The sequence below is a fragment of the Strongylocentrotus purpuratus genome, unplaced genomic scaffold (genome assembly GCF_000002235.5).
Source record: "Strongylocentrotus purpuratus isolate Spur 01 unplaced genomic scaffold, Spur_5.0 spur5_scaffold_15, whole genome shotgun sequence".
NCBI lineage: Eukaryota > Metazoa > Echinodermata > Echinoidea > Camarodonta > Strongylocentrotidae > Strongylocentrotus > Strongylocentrotus purpuratus.
In genome coordinates, this window is record NW_022145600.1 from 23698061 (window position 1) to 23710792 (window position 12732).

At 37.8% G+C, this 12732-nt stretch overlaps 1 non-coding gene across 1 annotated transcript; it reads left to right on the forward strand.

Moving 5' to 3' along the window:
- The first annotated feature begins 10979 nt into the window (after positions 1 to 10979).
- On the forward strand, positions 10980 to 11052 carry TRNAM-CAU. The gene has a single exon. It is a non-coding gene; the product is annotated as a tRNA-Met (tRNA).
- Positions 11053 to 12732: the final 1680 nt, after the last annotated feature.

Sequence of the window (12732 nt, forward strand, 5' to 3'; positions counted from 1 at the left end):
TGCATTACATTTGGTTACATGGCTTAAATGGCCTATTGGCTACTCTTTTTCCTTATGAATTATTTATCTGGAAAAAGTTATTCACTGAAGTCCCCGCCCCCCCTCCCCCACTCCGAGAACGGACGGACCGCATGCTTGTTACCAAAATGTCCTATCGTAACAAAAGAAAAAGGTCGTCCCGTATTGACTTTACACACCGGACTTTTGCTGAAAGGGGGGGGGGGGGGGGGGGGGAGTCGATTGGAACACGCATATGCGTACCCTAAATAACACTGAGTGGGGGGCGGGGGGCGGGCTGAATTCACTCTATTAATCCTATGGCACCATCACATCTTTGCTCTTGGCTCGAAATATACAATATATACTGTAAGGCACGGGCGTAAATCCGGGTCGGGTGGGGGAAGGGGGGATGGGGGTAAATTCATCCCCTCTTTGAAGGAGGGGATGTCTTGTTTAAATATCAGTCAAATTTTAAAGGAAACACTATCGTTAAAGTCAATCAGTCAATCAATTTTGACAAAGGTAAAATAAGTGACTACTATAGTTGTGAAAAGTTCTCTGTACAATGCTATTGAAATGTTTAAAATAGGTTTAGAACCGTATCCAGACAACTACCCCCTAGGGCAACCACCCTCTAGGACGGCTACTCCCCTGGATAACCCCCAACTACCCCCTAGGACAACTACCCCCGGACAACTACCCCCAGACAACTACCCCTAGGATAGTTGTTGGGAGGGGGGGTATTTGTCCGGGGGCTAGTTGTCGTAGGGGGTAGTTGTCGTAGTGGGTTGTTGTCCAGGGGGGGGGGGGGGGGAAGTCGTCCTAGAGGGTGGTTGCCCTAGGGGGTAGTTAACTGGGGGTGGTTATCCGAGGGGATGGATGTCAAGGGGGTAGGTGTCCTATAACCGTTTAGAACATCTTGAAATGAGTAAATTTGTTGTCCTTTAAAACAAATTCTCACATGTATACCTTTTCAGAGAAAGCATTGAGTTCTGACCATGGAGGTACATTTCGAAAGAAAACTTATTTAAGCAATTAGGAAAAGTTGATTATATGTAGCACGTATGACTCGATGTGTGTCAATCATGGAATTATCCAAATCGGATCAATCTTGCCAAAATTTACAAATATTATTTGATTTTTTATTTTGATTAATTTACAAACAGCAATACAGTACTACTTTCATACAATGTGTTTACATATACAAGAAGAGAAACTATTAGTTGGTAAAAGGGGCCAGATAATAGCACATGTGCTAGACGAGACTAACCCCTTAAACAGCTAAACAAAGTATTTTGGTACAAATCAGGTAATCAGGCAAGCGGACACTTTTTTTTTTTTTTGGTCTCGAAATTTCAAAATTTGACATTTTTCTTCGTTGGGGGGGGGGGGGGGGGTAAGGTCACCTTTTTTAGGTTAACCGTGGGTATAATTTTTTTTTTTATTTATTTTTTTTAATTTTTTAATAATTAAAAAAAAAAAAAAAAAAAAAAAAAAACCCAAAGGGGGGGGGGGGGGGGGGGGGGGGTTTTTTTAGGGGGGTTTACACACATAAAAATACCAAAGGGGGGGGGGGGGGTTTTGAACCCCCAAACCCCCCCCCCCCCCATGTGTACGCCCCTGCGTCCTTATGAGGCACTGTGACGTCATGTTAAGGCACTGCCAGAGTGCCAGTGCCTTAAAAGGACGTCACACGTAGCAGTCCACTATGTCGACGTGCAAATATAAAAAGTCCCTATTATCAACACCGGTCACTTCTTAAATTTCCCATTTCTGGTTATCAAGGAAATCTACGGTTCATAATAGGAACACCCTTCCTCCTCTTGGAAGGCACTGTAGTGCTCCTGGTTTCGGGTACTGTAGTTGAGATCACAGACACCATCTTTGAAATTGAATGAAACGCAGAAGTCCTCCTTCAAGCACTCAGCAGCACAGCGGGTCTTGGACTTCTTGGGGACCGTCTTCTGTGTGAACCCTCGGAGACAGCGGTTAGAGAGCGACGATGCGGTGTATGTGCTGGATCGTGTGACGGCGGCCGGAGCTATAAGTATTCATAAAAATATACCTTTCACAATTGAGTAATCATTCTGATAACTGAAAAATATTATAAAAACAAACAAACAAACAAACATAAGCAACAGAACCCCCCCCCAAAAAAAAAACCCACAAAGAAATAATTGTTTGTGTCAATGAAATTTATTATTTCGTGTGAATTCCACGCGCTTCTGGGAGTGAATTAGTCTTTTCTACCATGCTTAAGTAAGTTTTAATACATAATATGATATTTTTGCAATACCTCTGTTAAACTTTTAAACAGGTCTGAATGATTTATATTAAAAAAATAATACAAAAATTTGGTATTCAATGTGTAACTCAGCTGAATGAAAATTATACATCCCACTAAAATTCATTCAAACAACAAGCATCGCGGGCAATATTAATTTAATTTGTTGACCCTTTTTTCCGTCATCCTTTTCTTTATTAAAAAAAAGAGCACCAACTGGACACAAAATTTGTGTTAATATTTCCTTATATATATATATATATATATATATATATATATATATATATATATATATTCCTCAAATGGGACTGGAAACAACATGGCTGAATAGAATGTTTAAAAAGCACATCATGAATATTCCGTAATGATTTATTTTGTAGTAATGTTGTCGTTATCGTTGTTAATGTGTAACATTAATTTTGTTTATATTTGTTTTACATCACATGGGTTCATAGAAGAGCCAAATAAATATATATAACAAGTAAATTAAAGGTAAATAAATAAGTATTACACGGCCCCTAACCACTGAAATGTTTGATTGATAGAAAATGTGAAACTTGGGGTTCAAAGTGTATGGAAAGTTATCTGCACCCTATCTTAAAAGTTCACATTACCTTCACAGAGTACTTTAGATATCCATGTCACGCAATCCGTCGCTCGAAGTCCGTCATATTTATCATAACACACACAATCTTCACCACTATAGTGAGTATATCCACTTCCCCACCATCCTATCAGAGTACATCATTCGAGAACACGACATCCACATGAAAGAGATAACATTACATCGGAAGATCAGTTTTGTCGTGGAAATAGATTTCATTAATGGCATATTTGTCGAGGAGTTATTTCTGGATACTCTATCGATAATATAAAAGTTGTGGAAGGTAAGATACCGGTATACGAAACATTAAAACTTATAGAATATAAAACATATTGTACGTCATACTCTCAGTTGAGACGATGTATTTAATTTATTATGTAATGTCTGCCTATCAAAATAAGTTGTCATACAGTTGGGTCCTCAAATTCAAACGGCATGTCCACTCCAAAACTTACTTACTTTCAATAGAAGCAGAAAAATCAGACAAATTAATCAAAACAAGTTTGAGCAATATCGGATTACTATTGAGAAAGTTATGAAGTTTGAATTACATGACAAACTTTGAAAATCACAAGACAAATTGACAGCTCACTTAGAGTCTGGGATGTCATTGCCTCACTATTCACTAATTGTTTTCTTTATATTGATAATATCAATTTCCAATTTCCCCCTTAAAAATCTGATTTCCTCACACCAGCATCCACGTTATATTGATAGTAATATGTTTTTGTGTGGATGCACTAATATATAGTATTTTATTTCTGTTACATCATAAAAAATGTGAATTTTTATTTACTATTTACATAAAAATCAATGGTTATGAATATACAATATTAAAAAAATAGTATCACTTCTTCAAAATGCATAAAATATTTTGTGAAATGTCATGCACATAATATGATACAAATCATATAACCTGGGCAAAGGCATTGGAAAATCAGGTTTTGTGGGATATAAAGGGAAATTAATGGGATAAAAATATATAAAGCAATTGATAAATAGTAAGGCAATGACGTCACAAACTGATAACCAAATAAGCAACTTGTGTAGTGATTTTCTCAGTTCCATAGTTTTCCATACTTAAACAAAGAAATCATAACCTTCTTTTTTAATTATTAGTTATCCGATTTTACTCATTTTTTTTTCTCTCTGTCTCTCTTATTTTTCTGCATCTATTAAAAGGAAATTATTATTGGAGTGGACTTATCCTTTAAGGCCCTTTCCACGATGTTGAGATGGTCGGGTGGCAACCCCCCCCCCCCTCGGGCCCTCTTCCCCCACTGATTTTTCTCAGCGTTCAACGGGACCACCGCAGATAATGTTACTTGGCGCATTGGTAACCGGCACTAAAGGTACCTTCACGAAATAAATCATCAAAATTAGAAACTTCACAAATGTACTCCACTATACATGTATATATAGCTCCTAACATCATCTTGATCACGATTATTAAGATAACAAGATGACTAATGAGGTTTTCTCTATTCATACGTGTTATACTGTAATTGATACTCTTGGTGAAGATCAATCCAATCGATTGCCATCACCAAGAACCATGGAATGGGAGGGGGTGTTTCAGAAATTGTGTTATGTATGAAATGGATGTAAAGTTATCATTCCAGAATCATAAATATTGCTACCCTATACCTTATATTTTCTATACATACCACCACTGCTGTCAAACACCGTTCCATCTATACAGGTGGGTGTTCCCGCCTCACACCCTACCCACACTTCGCCGATAGGTGAGGCAATCGGATTATTAGGCGCGCTGACAAAGCCAAGGCTGTTGATGTATGCTGTCACAGCGTCGTACTCCTCTTGCGAAGAAGGGACGAAAAGTTGAGCCTTCGCATTGGTACATATGTTTATGGCATACGTTTTTGCCACATTGATATTAGCCAGGATCCGGTAACACCTGTCTCCAAATTTCCACCAGCCTTCGTTGCATCTGTAGGTTACTTCTGCAAATTCAATAATAAACTGAGCTTGCAACTTTACTCTATTTTTTTTTATTTCTACAACATCGTGACATCAGTTTTAACCTAGTCACCCAGGTACAGGGTAAAATCTCGTCCAGATATGAAGCGTAAATCGTGGCGTTTTTGTCTTTAATAATAATAATAATAATAATAATAATAATAATAGCCTATCCACTCCAAATTTTATTAAACCGAAACGGAAATTCTTTTTGCCCAATTGATCGTGAGCCCGGCAGCCACTGAGCAGCGCCAGATCGACGTTGCTCTATACCTTATTGTTGAACGCCAAACAAGGTAGCAACAACTCCCATCTTTTAACGTCTTTTGGTATGACGCGGCCGGGGTTCGAACCTACGACCTCCCGGTTGTGAGGCGGACGCTCTGGAGCCAACACTCCGGTATAAAAAAGAAAGAACTAAATGAATGGCAACTATGACAAAGGTCCCACTGGTATTCACTGAGCTGTTTGTTATTAGATACAGAAATGTGGAGCCCAATGACTTACATCTGCAGAGAAATAAATAAAAAATAAATAAATTAAAAAAAAAAAAAAAAAAAACGAAAAACGGTGCGGTTTATCGCTGCATATCAGGACGAAGCTTAAAGGTATGGACCGGTAGTAGTAAAATTGCGATTCAAGGATATCGGGTACGAAATATCCATTCAATTTTGTTTTAATATAAATTTTGGTTTCAGAGGTTTAGATGCCCTATATAAATATATATATATGCCCTATTGTTCAATGTTGAAGTGAATTCGCGATATATCCAGGCCATATCGATATGATAATTTACCAAATTTATCAATTATTTATTTATTTATTTATTAATTTATTTATTTAATTAATTTATTCGGTTTAAAAACATCAACACGTAAAGTTCAGGAACTCATAATGGTTGATTTACAATGAAATTGAATAGTTTAAACAAAATTGAACCAAAAAATATACACTTAAGAAAAACATATTGTTTCACACACATGAAAATATGGTTACAATACAATATACAACGGCTGGCTACATGTAGCTAGGCCAAGGTGAGATATGACGAGGAAATCGAAAAGCAGAGAAATGACGAAAGCGAGAGAGAGAGAGAAAGAGAGAGAGAGAAAGAGAGAGAGAGAGAGGAGAGATCTTTAAAAGGCAAAATAAGAAAGAAGGTAGAAAAACGTAGCATTAAAACATTAATACATTTCTTATACACATCTACACAGGAGAAGGCGCACCGAAGCGTTCAGAAAAGACAACAATGGATTGGCCTGCAACACATCGTCGCGTCCGCTCCGAAGGCCACGGTGCGCCTGCACATGATGGTCAACATTTCAGCATTTTCAAGAAATTCAGAGTAGCTAGTTGATGTACAGGCAATTTGGCAGTAAATAGCAAAATATAATCAATACCCTTCCCGCACAACATGTTAAGCTACTTGTTAAAGAGTTGACACCTCTATTAATTAATGGAAAAACCCGCATTTCTTGAATATTCTGAATCAGAAAAATACAGCTATAATAAAGTATTGCACCTTGTAGTGGTGCTAAAGAGTCACAACATGTGAAGCTAATTGCTAAGTTGACACCTCTATTAATGAAAGACCTGCATATCTTCAATTTTGCGAATCAGAAAATACGGCTATAATCAAGTATTGCACCTTGTACATGTATCAGGTCTAAAGATTCACAGCATGTGAAGTTAATAATTGTTAAAAAGTTGACCCCTCTATTTAATGGGAAAAATCACATTTTCCCAATATTATGAATCAGAAAATATAACTATTCAAAAGAATTGAACCTTGTATCCAGTCTAAGGAGTCACAACATGTGAAGCTAATTGTTCAGGAAAAGTTGACACCTCTATTAAAGGGAAAACCCGAATATCTTCAATATTATGAATCATGTATTAGAAAATACAGCTTTAATGAAGTATTGCACGTTGTTTCAGATCTAAAGAGTACATAAAATACAATTCAATTTGTGGAATTCACATTAGGTTATTGAAAGTCTTAATGAGTTGGGGTAGAGGAGACTTTTCAAAGCGTTGGGTAAGACACATCGGTTCTAGAAACCCATCCTTAGATCTTAGGGGGCGATAATAGGTAGGGTACTTCGGAGCGGTGGAAGCATTGAACTGTGCCTAGAGCTGGTGATGGACTTAGCAAACTTCTCAAACAATTGTTTTCGACGGTGCTCAAGTGATATGCATGATGTTGAGAATCTCGAGAGCATTTGAGTAGTCTATATAATTGTGGTAGCCAATGATAATTCTACACGCACGTTTTTGTATGCGCTCAATTTGGTTAGATTGCTGAACTGTGAGAGCTGGAGACCATACCGGGGAGGCATACTTCAGTATTGGTTGGGTCTGATATACATCAGGTAGACCGATAGCATGTCGCCGACAGGGGCTTTGTACTTGTTGAGTATACATAGCATATAGTCGTTTAGCAGCAAGGCTAATCATGTGAGAAGTTTGCTTGTCCCATTTTATGTTAGATTGTACAATAACACCCAACAGTTTGAGAGTATCTACACATTCAAGAGTTCTTGCACCAAGGTGAAAGTTCGAAAATACAGTAGGTCTTTTCAGGAATGAAACGTGCATTATCTTACATTTCTCAGGTTTAGGGGTCATACTATTATCAGTAGACCAAGTAGAGAGGTTGTTGATTACTGATTGGATGTTAGAAGGTTGGGAATGTTTCCTAACTTCTGCAATTGTGAGATCATCTACATATTTCCATCTTAGTTGTGTATCAGAGGCAGCATCATTAATCATGATTATATACCTCACTTAAGAAATCCAGTCATCTGATTGCTCGAAATTGCATTCATAAACTTTAACTATTTCTGTAAAATTCCCAGTTACCATGGTTAAAACAGTTCTAAAATCCCAGTAACCATGGTTACCGGGAAAATAGTTCAGTCCCCATGGTTACCCCATAGTTTTACATGTTACAAAATGGTTTGAGCGATCGAAGATACCGTACGTGTGCGAAGAATTGGTCGGTATTTTCATACAAGACAAGACAATTCCAAACAAGACAAAAATGGCTAAAGAAACTGTCCCAAGATTTCAACTTATCAAATGCAAGACTCGCTGACAGCAAGAACAACAAAAAAGGTACGTGAAATTATCCATAAACATGTTCGTTTAGTTGCTGAAAATGGAGTACCAGCATAGATGTAGACGAAAATAGATCTAGTTGTCAAGGTGTCTGATCGCGCACCCGATGTTGTGTGCTATATTCTTCCCAGAGATTACACGCAATGCAGTCTCTATGCAGTCTACGTGAATTGCGCGACCATGCAAAAAAGTCAAGTTTTTTTTTTCAATTCGAGATTCAAACCTTTATCTGTTGTGATCCTGAAGGTGATACTCAATAAGTGAGGTGTCATATGAAAGCGCAGGTTCTTTTCTCTATTCCCCACAGGGCCGACCCACCCCCCCCCCCAATTTGTAAAAATATCTTGCTTAGACTAGAATCTAGATCTAGTCTACTCTCAAAGATACACTCATAAAAAACAACCGTGGAGATAAACTAGAGAAAGGCCAAGGTAGTGTCATTACTTGACTCTTTTGTTTTCGGCATATAAAAGTATTAATGACTGCTTGAATATTCGAGAAATAGTTGTTTTTATACGCTCTCGGGAAGGTTACAATTGGGCTATTGCCCTCGGCACGCCTCGGGGCAATAGCACAATTTTAACCTTCCCTTGAGCGTATAAAAATAACTATTTCTCTCAAAGCAGTCATTAATACTATACTAATTATCGACTGTTTCCCGGCAAAGTTTGTATCAACACGTATTAGTCAACACAGGCGCGTACACAGGGGGGGGGGGGGGGGGGGGGGGGTTTAAAACCCCCGCTTATTCAGCGGCTGGCTGAGTCGTTGCGAAATTTTTGGCCCGATTTATAAATGTTAAAACCCCACCCCCCCTTGAAAAAATCCTGCGTACGCGCCTGAGTCAACACATATTCTTTAACATGATTGGTAATAAGAGCTTCCATTTCATTTTTTTGGGAGGGGGCGTTTCCAAAACTGGACTATACCTTTAAGAGTCTCACAAAACAAACTACAATTTCGCCGACGTCCATTGGAACTACAGGTGTAGTATGACTTGATGTGAGTTTCAAGGGGGTGTCGACGAACTTGTTCAGTAGACCATTTACACGAGACTTTGGTCCGGTTGCCCCTGTCTCTGAATTTCTTCTGGGTAACTGGAGTCGACTTTTATACATTAGTAATCGAATTGAAATTGCTTCAATTACGTATTTGAAGGAAGGGCACAGTGGGCAATTTGCCCCTTACAGTGGTTAAAAAAACAACAACCAAGATTAGAAAATGAGATATGGTTTAGCAGGGGGGGGGGGGGGGGTGGGGAGAGTAACTTCCCCCTTGCTTCCGCCCTTTGCTGAACTATACGCATTATCGTAAACACTTGTGTTTTGCACCTCCTAAGTCCAAGGCCTTAGTATGCCACAGATGTACTTGACATATTCAGGTCAAGATGTGTTAGGCTACTAGACAGTTTATCTTATCTAAGCCTCTATATCGGAAACTTAGTTCATCAAACGCTGGCCGGAATGTACATTTAGATAGATTAAACGAATAATTTCTGATGTTTTAATCGGGCTTTAAATGAGATAAATGTGAATTTTTGAGAGACGACAACAAATTTGGAAATCTGCGACAAAAAATCCGGTTGTTTTTGCATGATTTGACTCACTTCTACAATAAAGTGTTCATTGTATTCATGTTTCTTTTAATGGTCAAGGTGGGATATATAATACTGGCATGCAATCTATCATGTCACAAGGCATGATAGGATATTATGATGTTTCCCAAATTGATAGAAAAAAAATAGTAAAAATAACGAATCAAATTTTCCGGTATCAGTATGAAATTATGAGGAATTAGCAATAGGTGTGTCATTTAATAATTGATAAAGTCGAAGTTAACACAAATTCTTATGCTTTTTACACTCTCTTATCCGAAAATGTCACTTATACATTTTCCATTATTCTTCTTTTTTCTTTCTTTTTCACTTAGGCCTTGACCAAGAAACAATAAACCAAATTTGAAAAGTAAAATTGACTTACCTTTTGCAGCCGACATATCCGATAGACAAAAAATGTAGAAGAAGACGAACTTCACAAGTCTCAATGTCATCTTTTTGTATGTCTTTGCTCCTGATGTATGTGCTATTATTTGGTATATAAGAATATATTTGAGACAAAATACTCCGAAATTGTAAAATAAAGAAAGTTCAACGACCTGAAAAGTGATTCTAAATCGGCAGTTTGAATTATTTTAAAGACGTGACGGTGGCCTGTATCCACGATCAAGCGTCTAACCCCGATGCCTCGAGAAAGAAGAATGAGGTATTTTATCGATATCAAATATGTTCATCGAATATTTTTTTTTATCTTTTCACGGCGGCTGATCAGAATGAAAACCGCAACCATTGATGCGACAAAGGTTTTGTTCTACAAGGCTTGCTACAAAATAATAAAAGTGTCAAAAACATAATTGGATACGCATCCGGAATGGCATTGGAATTTCAATTTGTTGATGAGATGTTTGAATACTTGATGAGTAGTAATCATCACAGCTAAAATAATGATTATTGGATCCAAAGTTTATCTTTTAATTGAAGTAATTGATATTCTAAACGAACATGCAGCGACGAGGGTTTACCATAGTATCATTCAAATCAATGTAAAAATATCATTGTGTTTGACCCGAATAAGTTTGACTGAAAGTAAATTCTCATTATGCTAAAATGGGCTTTTTTGTCTCCATGACTTTCGATAGTAAATGAAATGGTAAAAATAGAGTCTAGGTATGCACTCTAAAAGTGCATGGATAAAAGTAGCCCCGATAATCAAGATTATGGTCGTTTTTTCACCCAGCTTACTTCAAGGAGGGTCAAGAGAAACAGCTCATTAAAAAAAAACATAAAAACACCTGAAAAACCATACTGACTTGGGCTAATAGTGAAACCGAAAGGAGTGGTTTAAATGACTTCTGTTATTGTAGGTACATTTTTTTCTTCTTTTATCAATATATTTTTTCTTCCTTTAATACAGTTGTTTATATCTTGACATAACGGGCATGGTGGCTCAGTGGTTAGAGCGCCCGCCTCATGAACGGGAGGTCGTGGGTTCGAACCCCGGCCGAGTCATATCAAAGACTTATAGCAATGGGACCTTCTGCATTCTAGCTAGGCGCTCAGCATATTAGATTGGAGAAGGGTAGTAATAACATTATGTTATGCAGGGCCCGCTGGAAGAGCAGTTTCATAACTGAAGTGGCTACCCTGGGTTAATAAAGCGTTATTATTATTATTATTATGATTCAAAACAATTTTATTACATAGATTGTACGATTGATGAACACAAATTAAACCACTTTTAACATAAAACAAATAACCCCATCCAACCAATCACACCACTACCCCTCACCATTCGACACACACATACGACACACACATACACCACCCGATCACACCTCCACACATATACCACACACTGTTCCTAGCCCCCTCAGAATACCCAAAATGACTTTCAGAATGTGTCGTCATACGCGCCACACACACACACCCACACATGACCACATCCTCCCGCGCATAAAACTGACAACCCTAACTCTTAACATAATCATGATAACGTTAAGAGATAAAAGTATGTTTTCATCATCACAACATGGTGTTTTTACACTGACAAAGACAAACTAGAAAGTTGGTTGTATTTATTCCACGTCAAAATGTTTAATATATCAATTGATAATGTGAAAGACCTCGCTACGTACGTTTATAAAATTGGTAAATGATAACAACACAAAATGTTTTTCCATGGTTTGTACACATGCCGGATTATATTATTGAAAGATACACAATGTTACTTTGGAAAAATAAATATCAAATTTGATTCACATTGGGAGTTTCACGAAAAGCTGTAATAGAAAGGTAAATGATTCATTTTTTAATATTTAATTATAGAGTATAGATGGGGATAATAGGACACTTGGTACAGAAAAATCACATTGAGAACATGGGATTAACAGGAAAGATCGAGGGGGAAGAGGAGTAGAAGAAGAGGGCACTATTGATCGACAGGTGGAACAGAAAAAGGAGTGAAAGATGGGGGCTCAGCTGATGACGAATGCGAGAGACAGCGAATTCTGGAACCACGTGATCTTAAAAAAAGGGGTGGATGTGGAACGTTCAGAGAAGAAACGAAGGCATAGCACCGGAGGGCCAACGTCATGTTTTCGGTCATCGTCAAATGTACTGGTTTTAAACAACAGAGTCCGCGCATGAGGTTCACCGCGAAATGATTCAAGCGTCGAGCTGGAGCAGGGTAATTTCAGTGATTGGCACTTGTGTGATCACATTCGCCATTGTTTAGCACAAAATTGTTTAGAACCAGCAACCTCGACAACTTGGCAAGTATGACGTCACATATCTAATCTATTGAGAGAGAAAGAAAGTGGGAGCGCAACAGAGCAGTGTGTTTGTATGTATGTGTGAGAGAGAGAGAAAGAGAGAGAGAGAGAGAGAGAGAGAGAGAGAGAGAGAGAGAAAGAGAGAAGTGAAAATGAGTCTACAGTAAATACTGTGTAAAACTAACATTTCCTGAAGCGTGTTGGTTTTAAGCCCATTTCGTCTTCCGCCGTTCTCATCATGTATATCTGTTGGTTACATCACTGTATAACATAATAATCACTCTTATACAATTGCATTATTGTCTATAACATAATTCTCTGCCTGATTATAATCATGTAGTCTAGAAATGACTTGATAAATTGTTCACTATATACATGGGCGGACAATAAATACATGTAAAGTTATTTATTTCTATAA